The sequence below is a fragment of the Zingiber officinale genome, chromosome 10B, assembly GCF_018446385.1.
Source record: "Zingiber officinale cultivar Zhangliang chromosome 10B, Zo_v1.1, whole genome shotgun sequence".
NCBI lineage: Eukaryota > Viridiplantae > Streptophyta > Magnoliopsida > Zingiberales > Zingiberaceae > Zingiber > Zingiber officinale.
In genome coordinates this window covers 58,313,518-58,332,767 of record NC_056005.1, presented here as the reverse complement: position 1 = coordinate 58,332,767, position 19,250 = coordinate 58,313,518, and positions in this window count along the sequence as shown.

The window sequence follows — 19,250 nt, the reverse complement described above, 5'->3', positions numbered from 1 at the left end:
AGAATCCGGGATAAACGGGATGCAATTACCCACTGCTCTAGCATTTATCCTAGTGGGAGTAGTGTTAGCTTATCTATGATACTAGTCTTCTGTTTACTGTTATTATGTACGAATAGTGTTAGCTCATCTATTTTTTGAGTCATGTAATAATTTTTTTCGTTATATACGAACAGAATTATATACTGAAAAGTTATGTTATATGTTAACAAACTTGGAAATGATTAGTTCATTTTAGGATATGATTAGTTCATATGAAAAATGATTAGTTTATTTTAATAATAATTTGTTCATTAGATGGGATATGTGTAATATGATTGATCAATGTTGATTAAATTAGAACATACAAATGATGAGTGGAAACAATGTTATCACTTGATTTTGTAAACTAACTCTATGCAACGCCCCACCCCTTCCTGCTAAAGCTGACGAGGGTTACTTAACTTTTTCTTCTTGTCTTATCTTACTTACTTGCTTGTTAATAATCTTTTCTACTTAAAACAGCAGAAGTCTTGTTTATAGTATATTTTTTTTTCTTTTTAAAACTTTTCTTTTACTTTTCAAATCATCATCACTATTACCTATTGTTAGCTAGAGCCCTAGAGCCAATCATTTGATGATTGTATTTTTGGACTTATTGTATCATATTCTATATATAAATAAAGGCATTTGGATTTTGGTTATTATACTTACTTGTATTGGTGCCAAATAAACTAAGTATAATAATGTCCTTGAGTAGACGGTTCTCACCTATATCAATCGGTTAGTTGGACCGATAGTGAGATGATATAGGGAACACTACTCTTAATCATTCCTAGTCGAGTATTAAAATTCAGGGACAATGTTAATGCTATAAGACTAGCATGTAGGTCAACTCGATGACTTGATCTCACAAGTCATGGATATAGAGATATCAAGTTGACACATGGGTATACATTAGAGAATGTATACTGAATGACCCGCCATGAGAAAATATCATGGATCGTTATATGAGTGTCATATACTTTCTTATGTGACTATTAGTATGACTAATAGTCCTTAGACCTGAAGTCACCATAGATCCCTACATAAGGAGTTATGTACTTTGGTTTCGTCAAACGTCACCCGTAACTGGGTGGACTATAAAGGCGATTGCTGGGTATGTAATGAATTATGCAGAGGTATGTAAGTGATGTTTATGGGATCTATCCCTCCCATATGACGGGAGTGACATCGGTATTCTTGATAGTGTGAGACCACTAAGTGCATGGCCATGCCCAAATGAGTCAATATGAGATATTGAGCTCATTTGATCGAGTGAGTCTACTTGGAGTTCAAGATTTAGATTGATTAGAGGATGACACGGTCTATGCCTTATATTGATCAATCTAGATGTCTAGGATAAAAGGACACTTGTCATATTTTGTGAGGAGTCACAATTAGTAGTCACAAGGTGATGTCGGATCTCGACATTCTTGTAACTTGGGTAGTAATGATGTGTTGCTAGATACCGCTCATTACTTATGCTCCTAAATGGGTTTAGGGCATTGCCAACGTTACAAGAACCTATAAAGCCACAAACTAAGGACAATTAGATGGAAATTAGGTTCATATGTTGAACCAAGAGGATTAGATTCATTTGATGAATCAAATTGGATTAAGAGTAATCCTAGTTGGGCTAATTTGAGTTGGACTCAAGTTGATTCATGTGTTTAATGAGTCTAATTTAGATTATGACTCATTGAATCAATTTAATTTAATGAATTAGATTCATTATATATTAAATTGGTTTGAAGCAAATGGTTAGATTAGATCAACCATGGAAGAGGTTTGGTCAAGTTTGACTTGACTTGAGAGGAAGATTAAAAGTCAAGTTTGACTTGACTTTATGCCACCTCATTGGTGAGTTGGCATTGATGTGGACTAATGATGTTACTCCACATCATCATCATGGTTGCCACCTCATGGGAGTTACTAGTGAGTGCCACCTCATGGAGGTTACATTCTCTCCTTGATGACAACTTAATGCATTAATGAGGGGAGTTACACATGAGAAAAGTGGCCGGCCACATTTTGAATGGTGTGTGAATTGATTTTCATTATTCATTCAAGTGTGGAATTTTACATCTTCTTCCTCTCAAGCTCTCCCTCTCCTCCTTCCTTGGCCGAACCACATAGGTGCTAGCACACCTTGGTTTTTGGTCACCTCCACCTAGTGTGTTCGTGTGGATACGTGTAGAGAGTTGTCTACATTGACAACTTCGAGATCCGGCGTACCGAGGACGAGCGGGATACGCAAAAGGGCACGCAACAAGGGTAAAGATCTTCATCATGTAGATGTAGAAGTTTTGTAACTCGTACTCGTATGTTTTCGAATTTTTTCTTCGCACGAGATCCGTTGGCTAGGGTGATTCGGGGTTTCCGCGACACTAAAAAGTGGTTTTCGCGGCCCGAAAAACCCAACACCTATCATATAAGTCACATAGCATGCTTAACATGAATTTAAGCCATAATACTAATAAGCATGATGAAATGTCATGGAGTCATGCAATAATGACATAAGCATAATTCTTATTAAATAAAAGCAGGTCTTTCTCTTTTAGCTGAGCCACTACTACACACATCCTTCTTGCCCCTCCTGCTGCTCCCTTAGTATATCCATTCCTTGCCTTTATCTGTGGTACAAGGAAAGTAAGCTATGAGCACACAAGGCTCAGTAAGATCCTTCCTACTCACAAAAACCGTAACGCATAGCATATTCATAAGGCATAAAGCATAAAGACAACTCATCATATCATGTATAGAAGCATCATATCGTAACATAATCGTATGGTATCATGATATATCATGACAGAATCATAAGGTGCATCCTAGCATAACATAACATAATCATAAGTATCATGGCATATCATGGCATAATTATAAAGTGCATCCTAGCATAACATAACATAATCATAAGTATCATGGCATATCATGGCATAATCATAAAGTGCATCCTAGCATAACATAACATAGTCATAAGTATTATGCGAGATGACTTTCAAAAACATGTATCAAGAAAAATATATGCAACATGTCTTTCGAAAACTTATTACATACAAACTTAAACATAATCTCAACATGATTAGGACCCCGGCTTGTACCACATACATAAATGTGCGCGTCCTATGTAGGTCCAAGGTAGCAAGTCTTGAACCCTACAAGGCATACATACTAGGACCGTTTCTTAGTCCATCGACCTAGGGGCACTTAGGAGCCCATCCCTAACGAGGCCCGTTTCTTAGTCCATCGACCCCGGGGTGCTTATGGAGCCCACCCTTGGTACAAGCCATATAAAGTAAAGTAGCATGTCATACATATCATGGTTCTTATTATTTCATGCATATCATATTTCTTAACGTATCATATCATACAAAAATTTGGGCACACAGCTCATCATAATAGCACGCATAATTTGGGCACACATCACATCATAAATACATGCATAGTTTGGGCACACAACTCATCATAAAAGCATGCATAATTTGGGCACACAACTCATCATAAATAGCATGCATAATTTGGGCACATAGCACATCATAAGGGTTATCAACATGCATAGATCATAAGCATACATAAATAAACATAGAAGCATAGCAAGCTCTTATCACATCATGAAACATTGCATGTGAGGTACATGGAAATCATAATTAGGTCTCCACCCTAGTATCATATAGTGGCCGAAACATGTTGGGTTCTTCGGGCCGCGAAAACCGCTTTTTCGCGTCGCGGAAACCCCAAGTCACCCAAAGCCGTAGATCCGTGCAAAGATTCGTAAACAAAACTTTTCGAATAACCTTTTCTTGTACGAGTTTTTAAAACCTTTAGATCTACACTAGATAAGGGTTATACCTTCGAAGCGTGCCTTTCGCGTTCCCGCTCGTCCAAGGTGTCGGATCTCTAGACCGTCAAGTGTACGGTCCTCTAGAAGTATCCACACGAACAATCCTTGATGGAGAAGACCAAACAAAGGTGTGCTAGCACCTTGTCTTGTTCGGCCAAGAGAGGAGGAGAGGGAGAAGAGAGAGCTCTAGAGGAAGAAGATGACTTAATCACACTTGAATGAAAAATGAATATTTTCATTCCCCACTAGAGTGGCCGGCCACATCTTGGAGGTGTAACACCCCACATTAATTCCAATTAATGTGGAGACCATTAAGAGTTGTAACCCCCATGAGGTGGCACTCTAGGATGATGTGGATCAACACCATTGGTCCACATCTTGCCACCTCACTCAATGACATGGCAACAAGTGTAACCTCCTCATTTAATGTGGGCCGGCCACATTAAATGCTATGGAGGCTTGTAACCTCCATGAGGTGGCGCACATTGATGATGTGGAGCAATCCTATTGGTCCACATCTTTCCAACTAACTAGTGATGTGGCAAAAAGTCAAGTCAAATATGACTTTTTCTCTTCCTCTCAAATCAAGTCAAACTTGATCTAATCTTCTCATGGTTGATCTAATCCAACCATATAATTCAAGCCAACTTAATATAATGAATCTAATTCATTAAATTAAGTTGATTTAATGAGTCATAATCTAAATTAGACTCATTAAATACATGAATCAACTTGAGTCCAACTCAATTAGCCCAATTTGGATTACTCTTAATCCAATATGATTCATCAAATGAATCTAATCCTCTTGGTTCATCATATGAACCAAATCACCATCTAATTGTCCTTAGTGTGTGACCCTATAGGTTCTTGTAACGTTGGCAATGCCCTAAACCCATTTAGGAGCATAAGTAATGAGCGGTATCTAGCAACACATCATTACTACCCAAGTTACAAGAATGTCGAGATCCGACATCACCTTGTGACTACCAATTGTGACTACTCACAAAATAATGACAAGTGTCCTTCTATCCTAGACATCTAGATTGATCAATATGAGTCATAGACTGTGTCATCCTCTAATCAATCTAAATCTTGAACTCCAAGTAGACTCACTCGATCAAATGAGCTCAACATCTAATGTTGACTCATTTGGGCATGGCCATGCACTTAGTGGTCTCACTCTATCAAGAATACCGATGTCGCTCCCATCATATGGGAGGGATAGATCCCATCTACATCACTCACATCCCTCTACATAATTCGTTATATACCCAGTAATCGCCTTTATAGTCCACCCAGTTACGGGTGACGTTTGACGAAACCAAAGTACATAACTCCTTATGTAGGGATCCATGGTGACTTCAGGTCTAAGGACTAATAGTCATACTAATAGTCAAATGAGAAAGTATATGACACTCATATAATGATCCATGATACTTTCTCATGGCGGGTCATTCAGTATACATTCTCTAATGCATACCCATGTGTCAGCTTGATATCTCTATATCCATGACTTGTGAGATCAAGTCATCGAGCTGACCTATATGCTAGTCTTATTGTATTAACATTGTCCCTGAATGTTAATACTCGACTAGGAATGATTTAGAGTAGTGTTCCCTATATCATCTCACTATCGATTCAACTAATCGATTGATATAGGTATGAACCTTCTACTCAAGGACGCTATTATACTTAGTCTATTTGGCACTAATATAAATAAGTATAATAACCTTACAAATGCCTTTATTAATATACAAGAATATGATATACTTGAGTCCATACAATCATCAAATGATTGGCTCTAGGGCTCTAACTAACAATCTCCCACTAGCACTAGTGCCAATCAGTATAGGCTCTAAGGCCTAAAGACCTAGTGTGACCATCATGCTTCCTCTGTGCCAAAGCCTTGGTCAAGGGATCTACGATGTTAGCCTCTGTAGGTTCTCTGCAAATCTTCACATCTCCTCTATCGATAATCTCTCGAATGAGATGGAAACGTTGTAGAACTGCTGTGAACTCTGCCAGCTCATAACACTACCATCTAAGCAAAACACGAACCCTGACTGCGATCGGTAATCATCGTGATCGGTCTGGAGGCTGGCATCACTGTAACCCTTTACAGTTAGCTCATCATTGCCTGCATATATCAAGAAATATTCTTTAGTTCTCCTTAAGTACTTAAGAATATTCTTAACCGCTATCCAGTGACTTTCACCTGGATCTGACTGGTATCTGCTCGTCATGCTCAAAGCATACGAGACACCAGGTCGAGTACATAGCATGGCGTGCATGATCGATCCTATGGCTGAGGCATAAGGGATCTGATCCATGCGGTCTCTCTCCTCTCTAGAAGAGGGACCTTGAGTCTTCGAAAGACTCATGCCATGTGACATCGGCAGAAATCCCTTCTTGGAGTTCTGCATGGCAAACCATAGGAGTACCTCGTCAATGTATGTACTCTGACTTAGGCCAAGCAATCTCTTAGATCTATCTCTATAGATCTGTATCCCAAGAATGTGGGATGCCTCACCTAAGTCCTTCATTGAGAAGCAACTCCCTAGCCAGGTCTTGACAGACTGAAGCATAGGGATGTCCTTCCCAATGAGTAGTATGTCATCCACATACAATATGAGGAAGACAACTATGTTTTCTACAACCTTCTTGTAGACACAAGGCTCATCTTCGTTCTTGATGAAACCAAACTGTTTGATCACATCATCGAATCGAAGATTCCAGCTCCGAGAATGGCCTCTAGCCATTTCTCAGAATCTGGTCTCATCACAGCTTCCTGATAGGTGGTGGGCTCATCCTCTATGAGCACAATGTCATCATGGTCAGACAAGAGAAATGAGTATCTCTCAGGCTGACGACGTACCCTATCAGACCTGCAAAGAGGTATGTCTACTTGAACTGGTTGTTGTTCCTCAACTCTTTGTGGAACAACATCATCCACAACACTTTGTGGTTCCAGTTCAATTTCCATCGAGGCATCAGTGCTATTGTTCGCATCTTGAACTTCTTCAAGATCGAATGTGCTCCCACTAGTCTTTCTAGAAACAAAGTCCCTTTCTAGAAAGACCCCAGTCTTTGCCACAACTACCTTGTGCTGACTGGGAATGTAGAAGTAATATCCCTTAGTTTCCTTGGGATATCCGATAAAGTAGCACTTGTCGGATTTGGGTCCTAACTTGTCTGAGACTTGACGTCGTACGTAAGCCTCACAACCCCAAATCCTCATGAAAGACACCTGGGCATCTCTCCCAGTCCATATCCTATATGGTGTCTTTATCACGGCCTTGGATGGAACTCGGTTGAGAATGAAAGCTGCCGTGTCTAGAGCATATCCCCATAGATATGTCGGAAGATCTGTGTGACTCATCATAGATCGTACCATATCTAATAAGGTACGATTCCTCCTTTCGGATACACCATTCCACTGTGGTGTTCCAGGAGGAGTGAGTTGAGATAAAATCCCACACTCAGATAAGTAGTCACGGAACTCATGGCTTAAGTATTCACCACCTCGATCTGATCGAAGTATTTTAATGCTCTTGCCAAGCTGGTTCTGTACTTCATTCTTGAATTCTTTGAACTTTTCAAAGGATTCGGACTTATGTGGCATCAAGTACACATATCCATATCTACTGAAGTCATCAGTAAATGTGATGAAGTATCTATAACCGCCTCTAGCAGCGACATTGAAAGCGCCACATACATCACTATGTATGAGTCCTAACAAATCAGTCGCTCTCTCGCTGTGCCCACTAAAGGGAGTCTTGGTCATCTTGCCTCGTAGGCATGACTCGCATATCTCATATGATTCAAAATCAAATGAGTCCAGCAAACCATCCTTATGGAGCTGGGATAAGCGCTTGTCATTTATATGACCTAAGCGACAGTGCCAGAGATAAGTTTGGTTCATGTCATTTGACTTGAACCTCTTGGTATTAATGTTATAGATAGGGCTCTCAAGGTCTAGAATATAGAGTTCGTTTATTAGTGGTGCACTACAATAGAACATATCTTTTAAATAAACAGAACAACATTTGTCTTTTATTATAAAAGAGTATCCTTTCTTGTCTAAACAAGAAACTGAAGCTATGTTCTTAGTAAGAGCAGGCACATAACAACAATCATCTAAATTTAGTACAAGCCCAGAGGGCAGAGATAGCTGATAAGTTCCTACAGCAACAGCAGCAACCTGTGCTCCATTGCCTACTTGTAGGTCCACCTCGCCCTTTGCCAATGCTCTGCTATTTCTCAGCGCCTGCACATCTGAGAAGCACATCCAGTATCTAATACCCATGATGTAGAAATAGATAGATTGACTTCTATAGCATATATACCTGAAGTGGAAGTCTCACTTCGCTTCTTCTTAAGATCCTCCAAGTATACCTTGCAGTTCCTCTTCCAGTGCCCGGTCTGACCGCAGTGGAAGCAGGTAGCATCCTTGGCGACCCCTCCTTTAGGCTTCAGTGCCTTGCCTTTGCCCTTGGTTTGGGACTTTCCCTTACCTTTGGGCTTGCCCTAGCCCTTATGCTTCTGGACCATCAGAATGGGCTTAACCTTCTTAAGGTTAATCTCAGCAGTTCGTAACATACTAAGTAACTCGGGCAGTGACTTGTCAATCTCGTTCATGTTATAGTTGAGAACGAATTGACTATAGCTATCTGGCAAGGACTGCAAGATCAAGTCAGTGGCCAGCTCTTGGCCAAGTGGGAACCCCAGTCTTTGTAGGTTCTCTATGTACCCAATCATCTTGAGTACATAAGTACCTACAGGAGCCCCATCTGACATCTTGCACTGAAATAGTGCCTTCGAGATCTCAAATCTCTCATGCCTCGCTTGTCCCTGATATAGTTGGCGAAGATGCTCAACCATATCAAAAGCGCCCATCAACTCATGTTGCTTCTGAAGCTCTGAGTTCATGGTCGCGAGCATTAGACAGGACACATCTAATGCGTCGTCTTGATGCTTCTTGTAAGCATCTTTGTCGGCTCACGGGGCATTGGCAGGAGGAGCCTCCGGAATGGGCTGCTCCAGAACGTACAGCTTACGCTCCTGGGTGAGAACTATTCTGAAGTTCCTGTACCAGTCCAGGAAATTCGCTCCGTTGAGCTTGTCCTTCTCAAGGACACATCTCAGGGAGAAGGAATTCGTGTTTGACGTCATGGTTATCTACAACAGAAAATTTGCAGAAATAAATATCATATTCTTTAAAAACATTTAATTAGGCATTTAATTAAATGATGCTCCCATTGAATTCTATAATTCTTGTGGGACAAGATCCACATCATACTACCCCTTGAGTTAGCTTTGGCTAATACGCCCAAGGCTTAGTATGATCGGTAGGTAATGATTACCAATTACACCTCTATGCAACTCTTGTTTATAGGATGAATATCCGCATTTATATTAAAACTCGAGTTAGCTTTGGCTAATACGCCCGAGTGTTAATATAGATGTAATTTTGACCTATCTTTTCCAACCTTTGGAATAATGCCTATAGTTGACTCGATCCAACCGAGTATCTAGGAATACTCAATCTAATTGAGTTTGTATTCACCCATGCGTTGATAGGCGGGACCAAGATTGTCCCTCCGTACCCTACCAAGATAATATGTATTGCTCTGCTTTGGCAGATTCAACAATACATGTGATCGAGGTAGTGATAGGTATCACAGCACGGTTAGGCATTTAGAGTTGGTTCGATCTAGATCTAATCTAATCGAGAAGGATGCATCTTGTGCACGACTTAGATCTAATCTAATCGCAAGGGTGCATCATGTGCACGACTTAGATCTAATCTAATCGTTAAGGCACTAATTAATTAATTAATTATTAAACATGCATCAAATACATAACAATTAATTAATTAATCTATTTGTGATTTAGTCATGGCCCTACTACGATCTTCTCAAGCCAATGAGAAGATCGAATGGTCAACCTAGGGTCAACAGCTTCTCCAAGCTCCTCCCTTTGACCACCTTGAGTTGCTCGTGCCCGCCTCGGAACTCCGTCTCGTGTGGACCCATTCGAGTCTAAATCTAATTTACAACCAGAATAAGAGAAAGGCACGACGCGCAGGCCGTGGGAAAAAAATAAAATACAGCAAACACAATCATATGACGGCACCAGGCCGTATTATGAATTATAACACAAATCCAATCTTATTGGGTATTTTGGGCTATGACTATCACAAATTAATATATAATTCAAAATTATATATTTTTATAATTTTTCTGTAATTTTAAAAATAATTTTTACAATTTTTATAAGTAAAATTTCCCGGCGGTCCCGTTTAGCGGTTTCGGGCACAATCGCGGAACGGATCCCCTTGCGGGGCCCAGGGGCAGCGCCCCTACCCGCGATCTAACCATCACGAGGGTTCCTTTGCGATCCAACATCGCCTAAACCCGCTGTCCCAAAACGATTTGGGTCGAGACATTGCCGTTTCGGAAAAATCTTCCCGGCGGGTCCGTTTTTAGCGATTTCGGGTGCAATCGCGGAGCAAATCCCCTTGCGGGGTTAGGGGCAATACCCCTACCCACGATCTAACCATCGTGAGTTGCTCCTTTGTGATCTAATGGCACCCGACCCCGCTGTCCCAAACGGATTTGGGGCAAAACGAAGCCGTTTAAAAGAAAACTTTCCAATAGCCGAAGCCTACAAGTGCCGAGACACTTATGCTTCGCTTCTACGGAAAAATTACTCATAAAAACTCTAAAAACTCAATTTTTACAGAAAATCACAGAAGGTATATTTTTCATAAAAATACAAATGAACTCGTACAAGTCTTTTCACGTGGCTCTGATACCACTGTTGGGTTCTTCGGGCCGCGAAAACCGCTTTTTCGCGTCGCGGAAACCCCGAGTCACCCAAAGCCGTAGATCCGTGCAAAGATTCGTAAACAAAACTTTTCGAAAAACCTTTTCTTGTACGAGTTTTTAAAACCTTTAGATCTACACTAGATAAGGGTTATACCTTCGAAGCGTGCCTTTCGCGTTCCCGCTCGTCCAAGGTGTCAGATCTCTAGACCGTCAAGTGTACGGTCCTCTAGAAGTATCCACACGAACAATCCTTGATGGAGAAGACCAAACAAAGGTGTGCTAGCACCTTGTCTTGTTCGGCCAAGAGAGGAGGAGAGGGAGAAGAGAGAGCTCTAGAGGAAGAAGATGACTTAATCACACTTGAATGAAAAATGAATATTTCCATTCCCCATTAGAGTGGCCGGCCACATCTTGGAGGTGTAACACCCCACATTAATTCCAATTAATGTGGAGACCATTAAGAGTTGTAACCCCCATGAGGTGGCACTCTAGGATGATGTGGATCAACACCATTGGTCCACATCTTGCCACCTCACTCAATGACATGGCAACAAGTGTAACCTCCTCATTTAATGTGGGCCGGCCACATTAAATGCTATGGAGGCTTGTAACCTCCATGAGGTGGCACACATTGATGATGTGGAGCAATCCTATTGGTCCACATCTTGCCAACTCACTAGTGATGTGGCAAAAAGTCAAGTCAAACATGACTTTTTCTCTTCCTCTCAAATCAAGTCAAACTTGATCTAATCTTCTCATGGTTGATCTAATCCAACCATATAATTCAAGCCAACTTAATATAATGAATCTAATTCATTAAATTAAGTTGATTTAATGAGTCATAATCTAAATTAGACTCATTAAATACATGAATCAACTTGAGTCCAACTCAATTAGCCCAATTTGGATTACTCTTAATCCAATATGATTCATCAAATGAATCTAATCCTCTTGGTTCATCATATGAACCAAATCTCCATCTAATTGTCCTTAGTGTGTGACCCTATAAGTTCTTGTAACGTTGGCAATACCCTAAACCCATTTAGGAGCATAAGTAATGAGCGGTATCTAGCAACACATCATTACTACCCAAGTTACAAGAATGTCGAGATCCGACATCACCTTGTGACTACCAATTGTGACTACTCACAAAATAATGACAAGTGTCCTTCTATCCTAGACATCTAGATTGATCAATATGAGTCATAGACCGTGTCATCCTCTAATCAATCTAAATCTTTAACTCCAAGTAGACTCACTCGATCAAATGAGCTCAACATCTAATGTTGACTCATTTGGGCATGGCCATGCACTTAGTGGTCTCACTCTATCAAGAATACCGATGTCGCTCCCGTCATATGGGAGGGATAGATCCCATCTACATCACTCACATCCCTCTACATAATTCGTTATATACCCAGTAATCGCCTTTATAGTCCACCCAGTTACGGGTGACGTTTGACGAAACCAAAGTACATAACTCCTTATGTAGGGATCCATGGTGACTTCAGGTCTAAGGACTAATAGTCATACTAATAGTCACATGAGAAAGTATATGACACTCATATAACGATCCATGATACTTTCTCATGGCGGGTCATTCAGTATACATTCTCTAATGCATACCCATGTGTCAGCTTGATATCTCTATATCCATGACTTGTGAGATCAAGTCATCGAGGTGACCTACATGCTAGTCTTATTGTATTAACATTGTCCCTGAATGTTAATACTCAACTAGGAATGATTTAGAGTAGTGTTCCCTATATCATCTCACTATCGATTCAACTAATCGATTGATATAGGTATGAACCTTCTACTCAAGGACGCTATTATACTTAGTCTATTTGGCACTAATATAAATAAGTATAATAACCAAACAAATGCCTTTATTAATATACAAGAATATGATATACATGAGTCCATACAATCATCAAATGATTGGCTCTAGGGCTCTAACTAACAAAACACATGGTTGTAAATTAGGTTAACAATCAACATACAAGCATGTGAACCCTAAACCATTATCATATCAAGTATCATAAAGAGCATCATGAGCATGTTTAGTTTAGGTTCTAGGTTTGCTAAGCATGTAAACTCATCATGGCTGAATATCATCAAGCATCCCATTTGCTAGAAAATCAATATACAAGCATGTGAACTCTAAACCAACATCATATCATACATCATGAGGAACAACATAAGCATGTTTAGTTTAAGTTCTAGGTTTTCTTAAGTCTATAACTTGTTATGGCCGAATATCATCAAGCATCATATTTGCTAGAAAATCAATATATAAGCATGTGAACTCTAAACCAAAAATCATATCATACATCATGAGAAACAACATAAGCATGTTTAGTTTTGGTTCTAGGTTTTCTAAGTCTATAAACTGGTTATGGCCGAATATCACCAAGCATCATATTTGCTAGAATAATCAATATACAAGCATGTGAACTCTAAACCAAAATCATATAATACATCATGAGGAACAATATAAGCATGTTTAGTTTAGGTTCTAGGTGTCCTAAGCTTATTAACTTACCATGGCCGAAACTTGTGAACCATGAAACTAGGTTTCATGTGGCATAAAAGCATGGAAACCCTAAACCATTTTCATAGTATTTATTACCAAGAACATCATGAGCATGTTTAGTTCAAGTTCTAGGTTTCCTAGGCTTATAGAATTGTTGTGGCCGAAAGTTCATGGAGCATGAAAACAAGTTCTAACCATGCTACAAACATGAGCATGTCATATTAATTTCATATCTTGTCTTAAGGAGGATCATGGCATGATTAGTTTATGTTTAGCAATTTCCTAGGCCCCTAATCCTATCATGGCCGAATGCTTATGAGCATGGAATAAAGTTCAACCCAACATATAAACATGAGCATATCATATCAACTTCATATCTTATCTTAAGGAAGATCATGGCACGCTTAGTTTAGGTTTCAAAATTTCCTAGGCCCTTTAACCTACCATGGCCGAATGTTTATGAGCATGGAATAAAGTTCAATCAACATATAGGCATGAGCATATCATGTTAACAACTCTCTCATCATAAGGTACATATCATAAAACAAAAAGGAGCATACTTGGTTTGAGTCTTAACTTATCTATTTCCTTTATTCATGCTTGGCCAAGAGTCTAGGGACATGACTCTAAGTTCTAACCATACATTCTAACATATAAACATTAGATAAATCCCCTACCATATGATACATGTTACAAGAAACATATTGAGCATGTCAAATTTGGGTCTTTACATTTCCTAGGTCCTTTTTTTTTGTCTTGGCCGAAAATTCCATGAAGGTATCCTAGGTTTTTTAGGCAACCTAATCTCATAGAAAATACATAAGCTATTGTACCACAGGTGAGGGGAAACTTACATAGTTTTTCGCTTGTTGTTCCTTAAGAAAAATAATACCCTTGTGAGGAGGAAGAAGAACTTCTCTTCCTAGTTTTCCCTTTTGGTTTTCTTCTTCTTGTAAGAGGTAAACCTTGAGATTCCTTCCTGGAAATAAGGTTTTCTTAGAGAGGAAACCCTAACTTGACCCTTGAGAATGAGAAGGAAAAGCTCCAAGTTTCTGTGGAGAAGGAAAGAGGAGGAAGAAGAAGAAATGGAAATTTTCTTTCTCTTTTCTCCTCTAAATCCAATTTATTCATCATGAGAGTGAATTATGTCTTCATTAATCCCTCCCTTAACTCTTCTATCCCTTCCCTCTTTGATTCCCACAAAAATGAGAAAAAGAAAAGGGGAGGAAGGCAATTTGCCTTCTTCTTGCTCCCTCTCTTAACCAAGAGGAAGAGGAGGTAAGCAACTTGGTTTTCTCTTTCTCTTTTGCTTAGTTTTTATTTCTTCTCACCTTTAACTACAATTTTCATTCTTTTCTATCCATATATTATTCATTATTCTAATGGTTATCATACATCAATTTATCTCTATTATTTGTGGGAGGTTCAAGGTTCAAACCTTCACCTCTCCCTCTTTTTATTTCTATTATTCCTTTTTTTTTATTCCTCTTACTTTTATGCTCTAAAGAAAAATAACACCCATATACTTATCTTATAATTTCGTGGGTGTTACAGTACCCCATACCTTATAGGAAGTTCATCCTCGAACTTAGAATAGTGACGGATACTTCCGTTTCATATCATCTTCCCGTTCCCATGTGGCTTCTTTGTACCGTTGATTTTGCCACAGGACCTTTACTAAGGGTACTTCTTTGTTCCTTAGTCTTTTGACGTCTCGATCCAATATCTGAATTGGTCGGCTCTCGTAGGTTAGGTCCTCTTGCACTTGTACTACCCGTGGTTCGATCACTTGGTCCGTGCTCGTAATGCATTTCTTTAGCATCGAAATGTGGAACACGTTGTGAATGGCTGACATCTCTTGAGGCAGCTCTATTTCATAAGCTACTTTGCCGATTCTTTTCAGAACTCAGTATGGTCCCACATACGCGGGCTTAGGTTTCCCTTCTTACCGAACCTCATTACCCCTTTCATAGGAGCTACTTTGAGAAATACTGAGTCTCCGACACTGAATACTAATGGCCTTCGTCGCTTATCCGTACAACCAAAAAGATTCATTGAAAAGGGCAAAGAGCATCTAGTGTGTAAGCTCAATCGGTCCATTTATGGACTGAAGAAAGCTTCAAGATCTTGGAACATCCGGTTTAATGAAGTAATCCAGTCATATGGGTTTATTCAGTGTCCGGATGAGTCTTGTGTATACAAGAAGTGTAACGGAAACATGGTGGTATTTCTTGTACTTTACGTAGATGATATTTTGTTAATTGGCAACAATGTCAAGATATTATCGGACGTAAGGGTATGGTTGTCCAAACAATTTGATATGAAGCACTTAGGAGAATGTGCACACATTCTTGGGATCAAAGTTATAAGGGATCGCAAGAAAAGAATGTTGTGCCTATCCCAAGCTTTATATATAGATACAATCCTTGCTCATTTTAGCATGCAAAACTCCAAGAAAGGTTTCTTACCTTTTAGGCATGGAGTAGCCTTATCTAAAGAAATGTCCCCAAAGACATCAAAGGAGGTTGAGGACATGAAGGCAATTCCTTATGCTTCGGCTGTAGGAAGCCTTATGTATGCAATGCTGTGTACGAGACCTGATATCTGTTTTGCCGTGGGCATGGTCAGCAGATATCAAAGTAACCCTGGACAAGGACATTGGACTGTTGTGAAGCATATTTTAAAATACCTGAGAAAGACTAGAGATTATATGCTAGTCTACCAAGCAGACGATTTGCTTCCTGTGGGTTACACGGATTCGGATTTCCAATCGGATAGGGACAATAGTAATTCTACATCAGGCTATGTGTTTACTCTAGGAGGTGGAGCCATTGCATGGAGGAGTGTTAAGCAGAAATGCATCTCGGACTCAACCATGGAAGCTGAGTATATGGCAGCCTCTGAGGCAGCCAAAGAAGTTGTATGGCTCAGGAACTTTCTAATGGACTTAGATGTGATTCCTGGTTTGCCCAAGATCATCACAATTTATTGTGATAATAGCGGTGCAGTTGCAAACTCGAAGGAACCACGAGCTCATAAGGCAAGTAAACATATAGAGCGCAAGTACCACCTGATACGAGACATCGTCAAGCGAGGAGAAGTTGTCGTCGCCAAGATTGCATCAGAAGATAACCTAGAAGATCCTTTCACCAAGGCCCTTCCGACGAAAGCTTTTGATCGGCATGTGGAGGGGATTGGAATAAGATGTAAGGCAACAGATATGGCAGCTTAGTCTTTTAGTATAAGTGGGAGATTGTTAGAGTGTATACTAAAAGCCTAGCTTTTGTAAACATTTATTTGTTGAAATAAAAGAATCACATTGGTCAATATCTGCATTTATTTGTTAAATGTAATTTTTCAATTAATTTATATAATAGACAACATGGAGTGTGGTGTCACACTCAGAAGATCATGTTGTCGGTTCTCTATAAATTACAAACAAGTTGCTCATGACTAAAATGGAAATGAACAAATCATCAGAATAGTCATAGTTTAATTAAGTATTAGTTTATCTTGACTAATAAATTACACTGATACACTTTAAGTGTATTGAGTAGGATCATTTAGGTAAGTTCTTTTTGTACTGACTTAGTAAAAGAACTAGACCTTAGTTATTATGGAAGTGTGTGCTCTTAATCCTAATATAATAACAAGCACATATATTTAATATTTATTTCTTTGACTTATCAAAGGGTGAGGTTTAGCTCGATAAATCAATATGCCCGATAAGTTGGGAAATGATATTACTTATAGTGTATGTTGTTGATTATAGAAGGAATCTGTGTCCTAGTTATCTTGGTTGAGAATGCCCCCAAGAGGAGCTCATAAGGATTGCCATGTTAAACCCTACAGGTGGATCTAGTCCGACATGACAATAAAGTTGAGTGGTACTACTCTTTGAGCTAGATATTAATTAAGTGAGTTGTCAGTAACTTACTTAATTAGTGGGCATTCGTAATCTTAAACACAGGGAGACTAACACACTCATGATAAGAAGGAGCCCATAATGTAATTTGGGATTAGTGCAGTAGTGCGGTAATAACTCTCTAGTGGAATGAGTTATTATCGATGAACTTGAGTTGTGTGTTCAGGGCGAGCACGGGATACTCAAGCTCATCAGAAGGCCAAAACCAATTTCTCCTCTAGGTCCCTATCGTAGCCTCATTATAGCCTCAAGTCCATCCAAATGTAACGCTCTTCTTGGTGTCCAAGAAGGGGGCCGGACCATTGCTTGGTGACCAAGCAATGGCCGTGTTAGCTAGAGCCCTAGAGCCAATCATTTGATGATTGTATTATTGACTTATTGTATCATATATTTATATTAATAAAGGCATTTGTTTGGTTATTATACTTACTTGTATTGGTGACAAATAAACTAAGTAATAATAACGTCCTTGAGTAGAAGGTTCTTACCTATATCAATCGATTGGTTGAATCGATAGTGAGATGATATAGGGAACACTACTTTTAATCATTCCTAGTCGAGTATTAACATTCAGGGACAATGTTAATGCAATAAGACTAGCATGTAGGTCAACTCGATGACTTGATCTCACAAGTCATGGATATAGAGATATCAAGTTGACACATGGATATACATTAGAGAATGTATACTGAATGACCCGCCATGAGAAAGTATCATGGATCGTTATATGAGTGTCATATACTTTCTCATGTGGCTATTAGTATGACTACTAGTCCTTAGACCTGAAGTCACCATAGATCCCTACATAAGGAGTTATGTACTTTGGTTTTGTCAAACATCACCCGTAACTGGGTGGACTATAAAGGCGATTACTTGGTATATAACAAATTATGCAGAGGGATGTGAGTGATGTAGATGGGATCTATCCCTCCTATATGACGGGAGAGACATCGGTATTCTTGATAGAGTGAGACCACGAAGTGCATGACCATGCCCAAATGAGTCAATATAGGATATTGAGCTCATTTGATTTTGTGAGTCTACTTGGAGTTCAAGATTTAGATTGGTCAGAGGATGACATGGTCAATGCCTCACATTGACCAATCTAGATGTCTAGGATAGAAGGACATTTGTCATATATTGTGAGAAGTCACAATTAGTAGTCACAAGGTGATGTTGGATCTCAACATTCTTGTAACTTGGGTAGTAATGATGTGTTGCTAGATACCGCTCATTACTTATACTCCTAAATGGGTTTAGGGCATTGCCAATGTTACAAGAACCTATAGGGTCACACACTAAGGACAATTAGATGGAGATTAGGTTCATATGATGAACCAAGAGGATTAGATTCATTTAATGAATCAAATTGGATTAAGAGTAATCCTAATTGGGCAAACTTGAGTTCGACTCAAGTTGATTCATGTGTTCAACGAGTCTAATTTAGATTATGACTCATTGAATCAATTTAATTAAATGAATTAGATTCATTATATTAAGTTGGCTTGAATCAAATGGTTGGATTCGATCAACCATGGAAGAGATTTGGGTAAGTTTGACTTGACTTGAGAGGAAGATAAAAGTCAAGTTTGACTTGACTTTATGCCACCTCATTGGTGAGTTGGCATTGATGTGGACCAATGATGTTACTCCACATCATCATGTTGGGTTTTTCGGGCCGCGAAAACCGGTTTTCGCATCGCGGAAACCCCGAATCACCCAAAGCCGTAGATCCGTGCAAGGAAAACCGAACGAAAATTACGAGTACGAGTTTACTATCTAGATCTACACTTAGATCTACATGTTTAGAAATTTACCCTTGTAGCGAAGCCCTTTGCGTTCCCGCTCGTCCAAACGGTGTCGGATCTCGAGAGTGTCAAAATAGACACTCCTCTAGAAGTATCCACACGAACTAATTAGGTGGAGAGAAACTAAACAAAGGTGTGCTAGCACCCTTGATCAGCCACGGCAAGAAGAGGAAAGGGAGAGCTTGAGAGGAAGAAGATGCAATAATAATCACTTGAATGAAAATGAATCCATATTCATCCAAATTGTGGCCGACCACATTTCCCAAATGTAACCCCCTCATTAATACATTAA